Below are 15753 nucleotides of genomic sequence, written 5' to 3' on the forward strand. Positions count from 1 at the left end.
ATAACGGTTTACGACCGTGTCACTGCATTAGTATTCGCATTGATAACAAGATTAGAACATGTGAGCGAGTGTGTCTATGTGCGCCACGGTCCTTAATATCTCTGCCACGTTGTGCTTGGTGCAAGGTCGACCACAGTCAACAAACACCGGATACATTTCCACCCCATTCCACCGTGGCAACATATCTCCATTGTCCCAGATTCAGCCCGCCCGTTTTGGCAGCAACTTGCCTGAACCATCGTGCATAGAACTCATCGGATCAGCGCAGCTCACGACCTATGCGGCAAGAGCTCGTCTCAGCCATTATCGAAATTAACCATGGCAAAATGGGAAAATTATTGGGGCAATGTTTTCTGGCATTCGTTGCTAGCCTGTAGTGTTTTCATTACCTTCCTACGTTCGCTGTTCCAGCACGACACAGGAACTAGACTGAACGATATCCAAACGAGGTTGTGAGGACATCCATTGGTCAACACTTTTGATCAAATTATGCAACCATGCAACAGCTCCTATCGAGCTTTATGGCACTTCCGGCTTGGTTCCTGTTGACCTACAAGAGACGATTGAGATCTCAAGGACTGAATGCGATGTTCTGGGTCTCTTAAAACTCGTAACTTGATACTTTACAATGCTTTTCGACTTTGACTTTCAAATACATTTTTTTTAAATACTGACCACTTTTCTTTTTCAGCCTCATTCGACATTCGACTCGGAAACCCTTTTCAATCTATTTGTATACTCTCATCCAGCATGGAGAGGTTTATCATTTTGTAATTAATCATTCTGACGGCATAGAAAAATTATGTCCGACTGGTCATTTCTTCGCCATTCTCAATGTATGCCATTTGGCCTAACCACATTCATAAGGAGGCTTCACAAATGTGATTATAATTTGAAAATGATGACATTTTTCCCAAACAGCCGCACAAAAACGGACGAACAATGTATGCGTCCTTTATCATCGTGTCATTAAAAACACATAAAAATCTTGAAAAATGATCAAACATGGTTTACCTTGAAACCTGATGTGAACCATGAAGTGATGGACAGTTGAACACCATACACAAATATTTAATTTTTATCGTTATGATGTCAGTTACAATTTTAAGCACTATATGGAAAGGACAACACGTGTTTATAGTAAAACAAATATGTGTTTTAAGTCGCTTTCTACAACACAATCGGCACAACATTTATTTTATTATAAGTTTATCATTATATACCATCTGCACCAATCTGCACCACCAATGCAACTATACAAACGATACACTATTCTCATAACATTCTCACACAATGTGATAGTGTTGCAGAACTGACCTGAACATCACATGAACAAGCCTAACGATAACAATAACAGGCTCGTTATTCTATACTGAATTCCACAACAAACCAAGAATTTATAAGATTAGAGCTCGATACACCATGCAGCCGCAGTTATACGATCATCGATCCTAATTGAATCAATGCAAATGCACACCAAATGCTCAACGTATACACTACACTTTTGAACGACCATTCGAGCCTTATTCCGGATCATTCTGGGCGCCTTGTTCCGGAACAAATTAAATTAATTTTGCCCCGTTACTACTGGCACTCAAATCGTTCTATGGGTTGGAGGCAGATGTGACTAATCATACCAAACCTCTTGCGAATGATGCCAGCGTATTTCCACTGACACTCTGGACTTAATCGACTGCTCTAGCAAAACATACACGATTCTCCAGTACGTCTGTCTGTTCCGACTTGTCGTGAAAACCGAATGAACAAGATGTTCATGTCCTAACATCCAACGAATTTTCACAGCTTGTAGTGAACTGAAACGCAATCACCAGCAAAGTCATTATCTGCCAAGATGATGATGACGATTAAAATCCTTTGGTTTACATACAGAACCAATGGCAGAAATCTTTGATCCTTACAGCTCTCTCATGTTTTCGTGACGCATACAACATTCCGAAGTTGAACCTGCGGTAGATACCCTACCCAACGTAGTAAATTTCTCTCCGCAAACGTTCTTCGAGGAATGAAGCACTCGTGTAGTATATGACACATTGAAGGCATATTGCATCCTCTAAGCCCAAGCTTTTAACGTTCGTACCTTATCCTAGTTCTGTACTCTACTGTTTCCAAACTATTGCATCAGTCACACAGAGGAATTTGCATCTACGTAATGTACCGTAATTTACCGAATCATTACTAACTATAATCGCCATTCTTCATCCACTTTTAAGGATCACGTAGTGCAGCGCATAACGATTGACTTCCGTTAATCCATTTTAAAAGACATTCAACCTTAAAAACCAGCTAGCTTGGGATGTCCCAGTTCAAATGGTCGCCCAAACGAAGCTTTCGTTCCTAACGTAGCAGTTTCGTTTAATCTCGTTTGCAGCCTGGTTCATATTTTTCGGATTTACTTCATACCTCCCGTTTGCGAATGATCGAAATGAGAAAACCAACACCCCCAAAGCAGTTTAGTCAGCCCTTTTTACAAAGCTCAAAGCTACCGCTATCTATTTGAACGTTGGTTCGTTTTTAGACCCTCAGCTTTACCCTCTCATCAATGTATTAACGCTTGATGTCACTGGCAACGATTATCCTTTTCGACGATTCTCACTCATTTTGGTATGGGACCATATTTTGCAACTTCATCAAAACAAAGCAAGGAGCTTTTTCTCACCGTATAACGATTTTAGCTATGGTTAGCAAATTCAACTAACTGAGACTGTTTCGTTTCCAATAATTCGTTCCCTTTTTTCTCACTCATTCTGCTGCTTCCGAAAGGATCACACAGCTCTGTTGAACGCTTTACCGATTGCAGCTTGCTTCAGTCGAAAACCAGCATTTTCCTTTTCCTCTTGCCATAAATTTTACATTTTGCTTAAGCTGCCTTTCAAAAGGCTCACCCTGCCCTCGGCAAGGCACGAACAGGAGAGCAAACATCGCACGCCATTAAACCGTGTAATTAAAATGGTGTAAAAGATCACGGGATCCAGAACCCACGGACGGTGGCAAGGGTTAAATTGATTCGATTTTCACAGATAATGCTCCCTGATACCGTTCCACATTGTGACGAAAAGATCGTGCCAACTAGCCGGTGGACCACCATTCTCGAGGGAGCAAAACAAGGACATTGCGGGAGGGGACAGTGTGAACATTGCGGCAACGCTTTACTCGAGAGATGAACCAAATGCTTGCTTTTCCGTTGACTCTGCCTGCTGGTGCGGATCACGTTTAATCACACCCCTCGCTTCCACTCCAGCCAGTCAGCCGTAACGGTTGCATTTAATTGCAGCGAGCGAGATAATCATTGAGCAACTGCCATTTACGCCGGTTAAATTATATATTTCCCCATATTGCTGTGAACGGAGCTTTCGTCCGCCATGTCCTTTCCGTTATTTCTGTCACCTTCATTTTCCTCCGCATTTGCATTTCTATTTTGGTCTTACTTGCACCACCAACACAAACATGCAACCATCCTTTGCCGTCTTCCGTCTTAATCACTATGATGCTCTGACTTGCAATGTGCAAATGCACAGGAAAGCAGCGCAGGGAAATGAAAAGCAAACACTGCAAACAAACCAATGCTCTACAATCTACATAACAATTCTTCATTTTGAATATTCCATTACCATATTTCACAGGAACCTTCCGAGTCTGGACGCCTCCCGTTTCCTTGCTCCAGCCGGGTCGATTCGCTGTACATCTTGAGCAAGAGCGCCGACCGTCACAAGGGAATTATGGTTAGCGTATATAGAAGGGCAGAAGCAGCAGAAGCAGAGCGAGGAAAAGTTAAGGCATATTATCATTACTTGAATAGTGCATGCTACAGACTGTTAGGGGTAAGCTAAATTTACCCGGTAGTTCGATTACAAATGTTCGAACTTTCAATAAAAATTCTATCGCATACAAAGTTAATCGAAAAACTGCACCAGAAGCACAATTTCAAGATAGATACCTTCCCCCATTTAAAGAGTACCTCTAGTAGATGGATCAATATTTTGTTTTAATCAAACTTGTTCACTTTCTAGTATGCAGTGAGCTACTAATTCACTAAATTATACCACCAAAGCTTGCTCCATATCATCTCCTAACCCACCTACAGAGCCAATACCTTCACTCGTTAACGTATTCACCGAATATTATTACTTAGACATTGAAAAACGGGACTCTCATTAAAATTTTACATTCCCTTGCCCCGAACCATTCCTGCAACAAGCAAACGTGCAAGTGTGACACAGTCTAATTGTTTTCATCCATTTATGCCATCCATGCGAACAGCTTCAACGGCCTAGCCCGTACAGCCAGCTGTGTTGCACACTCCCGGGAGTCCACAAAATGTAGCCGACTGTCCACCGAGACTTAATAATGGAAATGAAAAATTCGAGCTACTGAAGCACGGACACTATTTAATTAACAAAGCACACAAGGTGTATGTGAGTACACGTTGCACGGACTGTTCGCATCGAATTGCACGTGGACTGTGCGCTACAATCCAAACCTCCACGGGGCCGGAAATGCACGGCACCTAATGCAAATGGGCCAACAGCATCTTCGCCCACTAATGGTGGCAAGTCCGTTGTTTTTTCTTCTTTCTGTACCTCCGTTACTTGACAGCTTGGAACACCCTTCCGTCGCGCGGAATTACGTGCTCGCTGTCTCTTCTGCCAGGAGCAAGCATGGTTTCCAAAAATTCTTCTGTTTTGCCATCTGTTTGGACCTGGCTGTTACACCCCACCAACAATCCCAGCCACAACTTGACACCAGTGGCCAGTATTGCCATGGCCAACCAACACCAAATTTAATACTACGCAGTCTCAAAAGTTATGGTACGGAAAATTCAGCATCTTTTATTCATTTTTTACGGGTTTGCGGTTTTGTTTATCATTCATCCAGGCGTTAGTTCCTTTTGGGCATGCCACCATTTATCCTTTCCTTGTTGTGGTTGTGTATTTTTTTGTTCCCCCGCAATGTCCCGTACGCTTCACTGTTCGAGTTTTTTCTCCATTCGTCCGACGTCCAAGCACGCGCGGCACTAGTAAGGCCCGACAGCGAGATGCTAGGGAAGAAGCACCATGCACGGTCAAACGGTTTTCCCGGGAGAATCAAATGGCTCGGCGAGCCGGCTGATGGAGAAATGCGGAACTAAGCCGTTCAGTAAATATGCAAAGGCATCCATTGCGTCCCCCAGTAAAGAATGGTCAGAACGTAGTGCGCGCATATTTCAAGATTTAATTGGTTAGGATGGGGTTGGCTGCTAATGGGTTTCGAAATTAATGAGTTCCTTAGTAATATTGCTTTGTTTGTTTCGAAAAGAGATTACTCATAGACGTTTGCTGCGCGCCATCGCTTTCAAAATACAAAGCACTGACAGAATGCGCATAGGACCTTCGTGTTTTTGCACACATCATTTGCGCTCTGATTTCGGTTGTTGCCATACTCAAATTTCCTTTTTAGTAGCCATTTTTACAATGACATTTTTTCACGATTTTTCTGCGGTACGCGACCCAAACACGTAAGCTCTTAAAATAAATTGCCTATGAAGTTATCGTTCTTTCTATTCCCAGTTTTCACTCGTGTTTCTGCCGACTGGTTATAGCGTTCTTTTTCAAAGCGTCAGAATTACTTTAACCATCCATTCCTCGAGTTAAGTAGCGAATAGTTTTATCATCCCCGAGAAATGTATCACATTCTATCGTAAATATATTATTTCTCATTAAAAACAGATATGCCACTAGAAAATCGATCGGATATTGTATTTTTCCCATCATCTTCACCACGAACCATCGACTTGTAAACGTCGCACTATACCTGCCTCTATCAGTACTGCTATATTTTATTGGATTGCCTCGCCAATTCTCAGCACTGGAATGACTTTCACATGTTCCAGCAGCGTTTGGCGTACGAAGAGAAAACACTTTTTGCAATATGCAAATTTGATCCTCTTATCGAAACACATAGCCAAAGAAGCGTATCTTTCCACTTCGGTTTCCTAACTTCCAGCACCTTCCTCGACACTCTCACAGCAACATCAACAAGCTCAATTCAATCTTGCTCAACGGCAAACAACCCATGCGGCTAAACAACCTCCGGCGCGCGTCATCCATTTCAAAACATGGGTACGATGGTACACAGAATAATGGCAAGACTTTAAAATAACCTTCTACCAGTATCGACTTACGAGGCGATCAAGCGTTTCCCAAATTTCAGAACTTTGTACACTATCCAAACAGTTCTGAGCAACACCATGCGTCTCCATTTATGGGCACGACGGACGCGACGAACACATTGGTTTATGTAAACTATTTGCACCGCTCGCAATCCTCCTTATTAGCTTATTAGGTTCTGCACTCACCGCATTGCTCACTCATTTGATTCAAATTTGAACAGCTCGTCTAAATGAGCTCATTTTTCAACCAACAAAATGGGAGGCAAAAAGCTGAGCTTTCTCAGCATTTCTTGACCATCCTTCATAGGTCGCTCGCTCATGATTATAGCCAAAAACACACACCACTCAACATCCTTTCACAATACTGCTGCGCTCGAAATACAGTTTGGTCTCATTTTTTAGTTTTAATTAAGTTCTTTTATTCCCCATCGTTACTCAAGCGGTTATTTTACTTTCAAGAGTTTGGTCATTGTCGTTTTTCTACCGAAGGTCCTTCGTAAGTACAGACGGCAAACTGAATTGGTTAGTCGCATCCGCCACTATCCCTAGCTTGAGCAGCTCAACCGACATACGAGCTAAATGCCTTAGCAACACTTACCATCTCTTAGGAAGTGGCTCGAGTCCTGTGCTTTTGTAAAATGAGAAAAAAAAAATCCGAATGAAGCGAGGCAAAATACCGCGAGTTTATAACTGAACTCAACTTACAAATGAACGTACCAAATTACACTCGACTTGCCTCGGTATACCGTTCTACAGCGAGAGCTTCTGGTGCTAATGACTGATGAGAACCATCCACAAGCACTCGGCATACGGACCAGCCCGGCTTGTGTGCGAGGAAAGACACCAGCATAGTCGTCCTAAACTATGCCAATTGGGTGTGGCTGGGGCTTTGGAAAAGATCCAATCATTTGTTTTCCTTTCTTTGAGCGTTGCAATTAGTTCCTCGTTCGACCCAGCAACGTAAACAACTCAGATGCGAAAAAACCGAAGGCTCATTGATACGCTATGCTCGGTTGAGACAAAACCATTGCAACATGTTTGTTTTTGGCCAAACTTCTTTGTTTTATAGTTGTAATGCTCAGTGTATGCAATTGTAATTAATTTTAGGTAACGGAGTTGCTTATTTCTTTTTAATTTTGCGATTAAAATATCACGTTTTTGATAATTTTCATAATTTTTTTTACTATCTATGCAAAATTTGTACAAGTATGTAGAAGTGATGTAAAGCACGTTGAACCAAGATTCATACTACATTGGGATTCATATCAACTAATTGTTAGATATTCAATGAATATTCTCATATATTAGATATTCATTAATTATCGTTAATTGTTACTGTTAACGTTACGAACTTGGTTCATTTCTTTATATGAATGAACATTATTTTGTACTGTATTTTTTATTGCCACATTCATATTGCTGCAGTTTCAGGTCCATCCGCACCATACTAAGCTTCACACTAAAAAAATACTGACGAATGAAAAAATAATAGACTGCGGAGAGCAGAAACTCAAGATTGCATTCCTTGCTGTAATAATGGCCCAGTCTTAAAAATTTATAGGAAAGATATCATGCTACCAAACGAAGGGTTAACGTACAAACTTTGCAGTGTACGAGGAAACTGTTTCAATTCTCACATGATTCTTGCACATACGGTACACAGGATTATCTGCTAATAGGAAGAACGGAGCAAATCTCCTTTTCTAGAACTCTTTATGAATATTTGCTCAAGGTCTGCTACATAGCATAGTAGATTCACTTGGCGTCCTGCCTACATCAGTATGCAGTTCATTTGCATCTTCGTCCGGTTTTTGATCAGCATTTCTATATTAAAAAATCATTCCAACCCACTGAAGAACAGCTGTCTCTATCCTACATTGTTGCTAATAATGTTCAGTGCATCCATCTTAATCTTCAGTGTTTTTCTCCGCTTAGTTTCAACATAAAATCTTGAGATTTTCTCAACAATGAGTACCAACCCACAACAGATTATGTTTCATTTTATCCAATCTATCAAGATTACTTTCAACTCATTCAAACTGCTTTTCCGATATTTCAAAAGCCATTCTATTGAGAAAAAAAATACATGGCTAACCCATAGAAAACAGGATTCTCTACACGGCCAAACACCTACCAGTTGAAAAATGCAACCTCACCAGCATTACAGCCCTCTTTTCCAACACATGTGTTTTGCACACGCCTCCGCAATGAGTTTGAAAATATTTTTCTCCACTGTCATCCGTTCACTAGTCCATTTCCCAGGCTACACCAGCGGTTTACGAAATAAGGAAATTAACTTATCGATAAGGCCGTCGACACACATTTTGACGACGGGCGTCGAAATTGAAATTCTAATCCCACCGAAAAATGATGACACAACCGACGACGATTCATCATCTTTCTTCGCCATCTGCTTTCATACTTCCCCGTCTCTGTCGATATAACTCCATCGAGCCTATTTTATTGCCAGATACCAGATAAGCCTTCTAAAGTGCCTACAAGGATCCCATTTTTGGTTACGACCCAGACTCTGCTGGAACCGGTCCAAATAAGGATCTTCCTCAGAACCCTTCCACCTTCCTTCACTCCTGCTGGCTGACATTCAAAATCGATTGAAAACTTCAATTTACACACAATTCAAATGTAAATACAAACAGAAACCCATTTTTCATACCCGGAACCAACTTGAACTGCCTCCCTAAGACCAACCCCGGTAAGGACCGAGAGTCCGTTAGGGGTAGCCAAAACCCCAAATCCTATCTCGGCAGGACAAGACACACTACAACATAGCCCCAACCAACTAAACGCAAATGTGTGGCCTTTCTCCCAACGTTCCACCCTATTTTTGTACCATTTCAACAAACATGGCAAATGGGTGCCGCACGTGGTATCACGTCACGAGGGTTTCTGCTTTCCGAGGAAAAACTTGCCGACTGAAATATTCATATGCGCTTTTCAATGAATTAGCTACATTTCTAGCAGCCCTTTAGGTTCAGGACCTTTCATCTATATATTTCATCAATTCCTTCGCCATACCATACCTCCGCCTTCCAGTGCTCATACCATCCTACTTCCTTCAAATACTTCATCATAACGATTGGGGACAACAAACACTCAACATAAGCTTTCAAAATCATCGCCAATCAATCATCAGTGAGAAATAGCTAAATTTGCAAAGAAGCTCTAATTTCATGGAACGAGTTTAGAGTTTTGTGGTTTATCTACACGAGGCTTACCTTATCGCCACGATGGTTACCATTTGCGCATTACGCAACGGTACGATCGGAGTAAACCCTCAAAGACGTTTCTAGTCTATAACCAATTTGGCATCACAGCCAAGGTACTATGACATGGTGGCAATATATGTGCATAGCCATGATGGTGCAAAAACACTGCTACACGAATCCTCGAGAAATTGATATACAGGTATTCCCCGATATACGCCATACTCGATATACGCGATTCCTTTTTGTCGAATTTTAAAAACCATTTTAAAAGGTACAAAATTGTAATCTTCAGTTGAGATCAGATTGAATAACTAAATTAGTGGCTAAAAACCTACCATTTCAAGCAAAATTATACGAAAATTGGCTATAATTTGACTGAAAACCTCGAAATTCGACATACGCTAATATTAGAGATACGCCCTTGCCTCCGGTCCGCATTAATAGCGTATATCGGGGAATACCTGTAATCATTCAACCAGCTCTACACAATGAGCACGGTACTTAAATAGCATAATCGTAATCATAGCCAGTCAACAAGCATGCGAAATACTGAAGCTGATTGTGGCAGTTAGCAGGCATGATTCAAAAGCCTTAATGACGCTGCATAACACTAAATACCAAGAAATTTATTCAGAAACTCAAACAGCGTAGCCGGATGTATTTATGTTACTTCCATTATTTATTATTGATCCTTTAAATCCATGGCACAACATGCTTTGAATAACACTTCTAATGTACCCTCTATGAAGTATATATAGTACTTAAGAACTTGATGTTATGTGCAAGCTCCTCAATATACTTCTAAGTTAACTTTCTTTCATTAGCAAACAACATACTTAATGTATAGAAAATGTATTTGATTACTAAGAAAGTCATTGAACCAACATGCTTGAATGCTTGACGGATGACTTGGGCTCTCCTGTGATCAATTCTCATAATACTCTTTCAAACAGCTTTAAGTTGGTCAATTATTTGCTCCATTCAACAGCTAGATTCACTTATACAGAGTATTATGTTTAAATTTCAAATGCTATTTACGTAATTCATACATTGGAAAGCAGTCTATCTATATTGGATGATCAAATGTTGTAAATCCCATAACACCTTCCTGAAGAGTAGCATTAAGTTCTTATCAATTGATATCTACTAGTTTGAACGTTGTATACAATATAGTATAAAGATTCTCTATCTTTGTCTTTTTCTAACAAACAAAACATCCCAAGCATCATAGATCATAACCATGCATTGTAGAAACACAGTGAACAATTTATGTTTACTTTGGAAAAGAAGCAAACTACACTCGACCCAATCACTTTCCGTTTGATTCAACCACGAACGTTTACGACAGACATGTCGTGTTCGCACATTCCCATTGAAATGCGTTTAGAAAACAGGCAGACGTTCGGAGCCTCACAACGATGGAACGTGGAAAATAGCGCTATATTTTTTACGCTGAAAGGAAACGAAAGCGCCAGTACAAATCGAATGGTCCATCGATTTCCGTTGTTGTATCATACGTTTTGCAGCAGAAACGATTCCGAAAGGTGAGATTCTGTCGTTCTCTCGCTTCCGGTGTCGGTTACCCATTTTAGCGCAAGGTTCATGCGACAACGACAAAAGAACGAATGTAACAGGATACACAAGGATATGCTACATAATGTCGACTGAGTTTCCGAAATCCACTCGTTACATTGCAACAAATATTGATTCCGTTTTTTATCGTTTTAGGCGTCTGTTGTGTGGTACCAAAATACCGAGTGCAATGCTAAACCATGTTTCACCAACACTTTGCACTTAAACTGAAACGCTAATCACAACAATGTTTGTTCGATCTAGCCCTCCAATACGTTCGGCTCCAAATATATTGATTTACAAAACCATTTGATTCGCGATTCATCCAATCGGACGCATCCGGACTATTCGGGAAATGCATACTATCCTTTTCACGAATTTGCTATGCATGATAGTGTGCTTCTGCAATCGATAACTAAAACGATTGAAATTGAAAAGAAGGTTGTCATCAATAGAAACACTATCTACAAAACATTCAGCACTAATCCCATTTTGCGTAATGCTATCTTCTAATATTCTAACTCTAATTCTTCACTTCAAAGGATATGTTGCATCACTCGAAAACAGCAAAAGCCTTGAAGACCTCAAACACCATTACCATAAAAAATAAATTTCAATGCAACTCTTAAACGAACAAAAAAAAATTACTCTTCACCATCATTCACTACACCATCGAAGACATCAAACGGTGCGAAAAGTGCGAATCAACCGTCTGCCGATCTAGCTAAAGGTTGGAGGGCAGTGTCACCGGCGCGACAAAGTGCTTTTGCAGAGCCTCTCCAGAACGTGTTGCAGCAGTTCTGCATAAAAAATTACACTCATTGGGTAGCTAGAGCGATATAGCAGTGGAAAGCTAGTGCAACTGTCGGTGCTTTGTTTGTCGGCTAGCGAACCATTGGCCCATCGAACTTGAAGCTACAGAGAACATTGCACTCCTCGCACAGCCCCCGGCATGGGGCAACAAATGGTTATCGACTATCAGCAGAGAGCATTGCGCTAAAAAGCTTTGCAATGTAGCGCTGATGAAGTTGCTCTACCACCCACAAACCAAACGAAAGTTCGCGGTGGTCATTTGGCGTTGCATTAGTAACTAAATCCATTTGTTACGATTCCAAAATTAATAGAGCTCTGCAATCGATGTTCGAAAAGCTCTTCTCTCTCACTGGAAGGTTTGTTATCGGTCGGGTTAAGCTTGTCCAGTGCGTCGTCTGACCGTTCCGGGAAGGTATCGGATCAGGATTGGACAAGCCACTATCGTACGCAGCAGTGATGGCGTTCTTCGTTGACACCGACTAACAGGAAGGTCAGCTAAATGCCAGCATCTATGAACGAATAGAGAGAACCCATGGCAGTCATTTAGCTTCACATTCAAACGTATCGTAAAGGTGCTACTAAGCGTTATCAAGCCGATTAAATGGTTCGAAAATACCATGCCTTTTGTACGATAGAATTTGTACGAGTTTTATGTTGGTAGAACCTCCTGTAAATTCTCTAAGTGAAATCCTGTTTAACGAATCGAACGTATTATACTTAACCAATTGGCATTTACAATACTGAACGCTACATATTAATGCTGCATCGCGACAGCGACTAATGTACTAAATAGGCACTAATAAACTGCACACTAGTCCATGGCATTGTTCTGCCCTAAGTAAGCCGTTCACTTTGACTCCAATAACTCTTGTATAATAAATAGAAAGATATTTTTAATAATTTTCATAAATACACGACAGTATTAACTTTATACAAGTTTATACAAGAAAGACGAGAAAACTCACCATCACCATTGATATGCTTTAGGGACGATGTGCGTATCTCAGGTGTACGCTGTGAATGTTGTTTAACTAGCTTGAATTTATTCACATGTTTGTCTAGTTGAAAAGCAAGTCCACATCAAACTGAAAGTAGCTGCAAACTTTCTACACAACCAAATAAGACCAGCACCAAGATGTCATTTGCTTCCCCATTCTACGGAACTTGAGTGAAAGCCTCGAACCCAGTCATTAGAGAGCTTAAGGGCAGGGTTTAAGCTAATTGATTAAACCTAGTCAAGCTCATCAGTCACTGGGCAGTTGCCTCGGACCTTTTGGGTTAACTGAAAGTTTCGTAGAAGATACTCCAGCAAAGCTAGACAGAGCAGACCGACATTAACATAATTTTAGCTCACATGGTTTTAGGACGATAGTTTGAAATGCAAATACAGGACGTAATAAAGGACAGCCCAGGGATATTTAGGTTGACAGTATTCTGTTTATGTGTGAGTTAACATTAACTTCCGATTCCGCCATCTTTGCTAAATCGAATGCCATAGCCGAATAAGTATCTGATGGGAATGTATAATATTGATTATATTCCCAATTGATTCTCTGTTGGTACAGTTTAAAAAAACTCCCAACTATTGGTAAACCTTGTTCCTGATTTGTATATGTTTGATTTGTAATCAGCTTTACTGGCATTAGCCTTTACTTCAGTCCCCAATTACCCAATGCATATCGACCATCAGCCGTGTGTGTATGCGGGAAAAGCGATCCCAAATCGAATAATCATTTCGAACAGCATAAATCTCAAATTGCGAACCATTTGTAATGGTAGATGGGTGTGTATGTGTGTGTGCTTTACCTCCCATCCTCTCTGTATTATGATTTAGTTCGAAGCATTTCTCGATTTTCGACCCGGCCAGTCCAAAAACACAGTCGCATGTCAGTTGCCTCAGAGTCTTATGCTACAACCCGGTACAATTTGTGCCAGTTCGCTCGGTAGCAGGCGCTATATCGCTGCAGTTGGGCTTAGCAATTAACAAGCATAATTAGATTTTAAATATATAATGCATCGACCCGGCCGGTCACCGGTCCTGGTCAAAACAGCCAGCAGCAGGTGCAAAAAGCTCGCCGCTGCACTGATCCGGCTGCACGATTTATCGAGGATAATAATAAAATTCAATAAATCCTCAGTCAATTGCTTCCGACGTATCCATCATGCGCGAGACGGCCCGGCCCTTCAATCGCTGCAGAACACGTGAAAAACGGAACACATACATACGGCTTCCGGTGCGGAGAACACAGCGCTGCCGCATAGCATGCCGCTTGCCAGCAAGTTTGGCGACCCTGCTGCTGCCCGGTCCTTGTTTTCATTCGACACCGAAGTCAGCAGTCTGATGATGATCGTCATCATAATCATCAACAGTGGCTATCGGTCACTTTGGGTTGGTTTTTCGTTGAGGTTTCGCTGCCACAAATACGACACACGGGACGGGCACTAAATTGAATTTCGGTCAGATGATCAGTGATGAGCTGCGGATCTAGTAGCAGATAATTGTTTTTGGGCACAGACCAAAGCAACAACGGAGGAAACGGACCGGTCGTTTGTTCGATTTGTTACCGAAATCCTTGAAATCTAATTAAAATACGTCAAACAAATGTTGTTCTTTTCTGTCTGCTACTAACACACGGATGTATTGTTAATTGTCATCACTTAACTTTCCAATCATTGAAATAAAAACTATTCCATTCGCCGCTGCACATATTTGCTGCGCATCGCCATCCGAGAACGAACGCAAAAGGGATAATCCTTCGTGTTCGCAGTTTTACTAGCGAATAACGCTTAATTATTCCATTAACCTGCAAAACCACCATGTGATTGTGTCTAAAGTGACCTCCTGATTGAAGGGGATTTCACAATAATTTATAACGGTGTCCTAACGAAAGCTTATGTGACCCCGGGATGAACCTGAGCGTGATTAATGAGATAAACAACACGGCTTTATGGAGATATCATTCTTCCCATCATCCCGTGGATGTGATTACCATTTTAACAAAGAACATTTGTGCTTTTGCATATAATTGCAGCAAACTGTTGCGCTGTGTATAAAGCAATTCATTTGGATAAAATCATTAAATTTGCTAACAAATCGTTTAAACTACTGTTGACCAGAATGATGTTCAACAGATTGTATTCTTATTTATATTCAGTATAGAGCCACAAATTATACTTAACTAAACCTTCAAAAACACAATTCTCAAACCAGAATGCAGAAACAATCTCAAGACAGTCAATCACATTCACAGTAACGAAACTAAATACATAATGCTAAATAAAACTTTTACCCAACTTACCTCAATACTGTAGCGTATTTTTAATCGGAGCCAAATTTAATTTGCAATACCATCTGTATCTTCAACAAAATTCTCGCCAAATCGACAATCAGTGTCAATGTACCTCGTAATTTTGCCTCTTCCCATCTCGCACCACAGCAATCCACGCCAGCGTGTGCCGTACGATGCATCCAATCCTTCGTCTTCGCCAAAAAAACAACCAATCTCCCGTTTAGCTCCTTTCCATACGGAATACAACGCCGTGCACCAACGATTGTTTTATACAAACTTTACTTTACGCTTCGATGGATGAGCGTTTCGTGCTTCGTTGCTGCGACTCCACCAAACGGCCTGTGCAACAAAAACAAACTGGAAAAGTTATTCTCCTTCAATCCTCGCCAGCTCTCTGTGCACGCCATGATGTTCAACTACTGACCTAAGAATGGAACCAAACATCCACGTCCACCCACCACCACAGCGCGCGGGTGTTGGTTCGCGTAAAACTTTTACCCATCCTGCTGCATCGCAGACGGCGGGAAGATGCTTGTGTGTGTGTGTATGCGTGAGTGTGTAGTTGTGTGTGCGCTCCCGGCACACTGCCATGAGATAAATATGGGATACATCTGCATCTTTATTTCATCGCTTACTTAGACTACGCCTGAAAAAGGATGCTGAGGGAAGTAAAAAGTAAAATGAT

This window comes from Anopheles gambiae, chromosome 2 (assembly GCF_943734735.2).
Source record: "Anopheles gambiae chromosome 2, idAnoGambNW_F1_1, whole genome shotgun sequence".
NCBI lineage: Eukaryota > Metazoa > Arthropoda > Insecta > Diptera > Culicidae > Anopheles > Anopheles gambiae.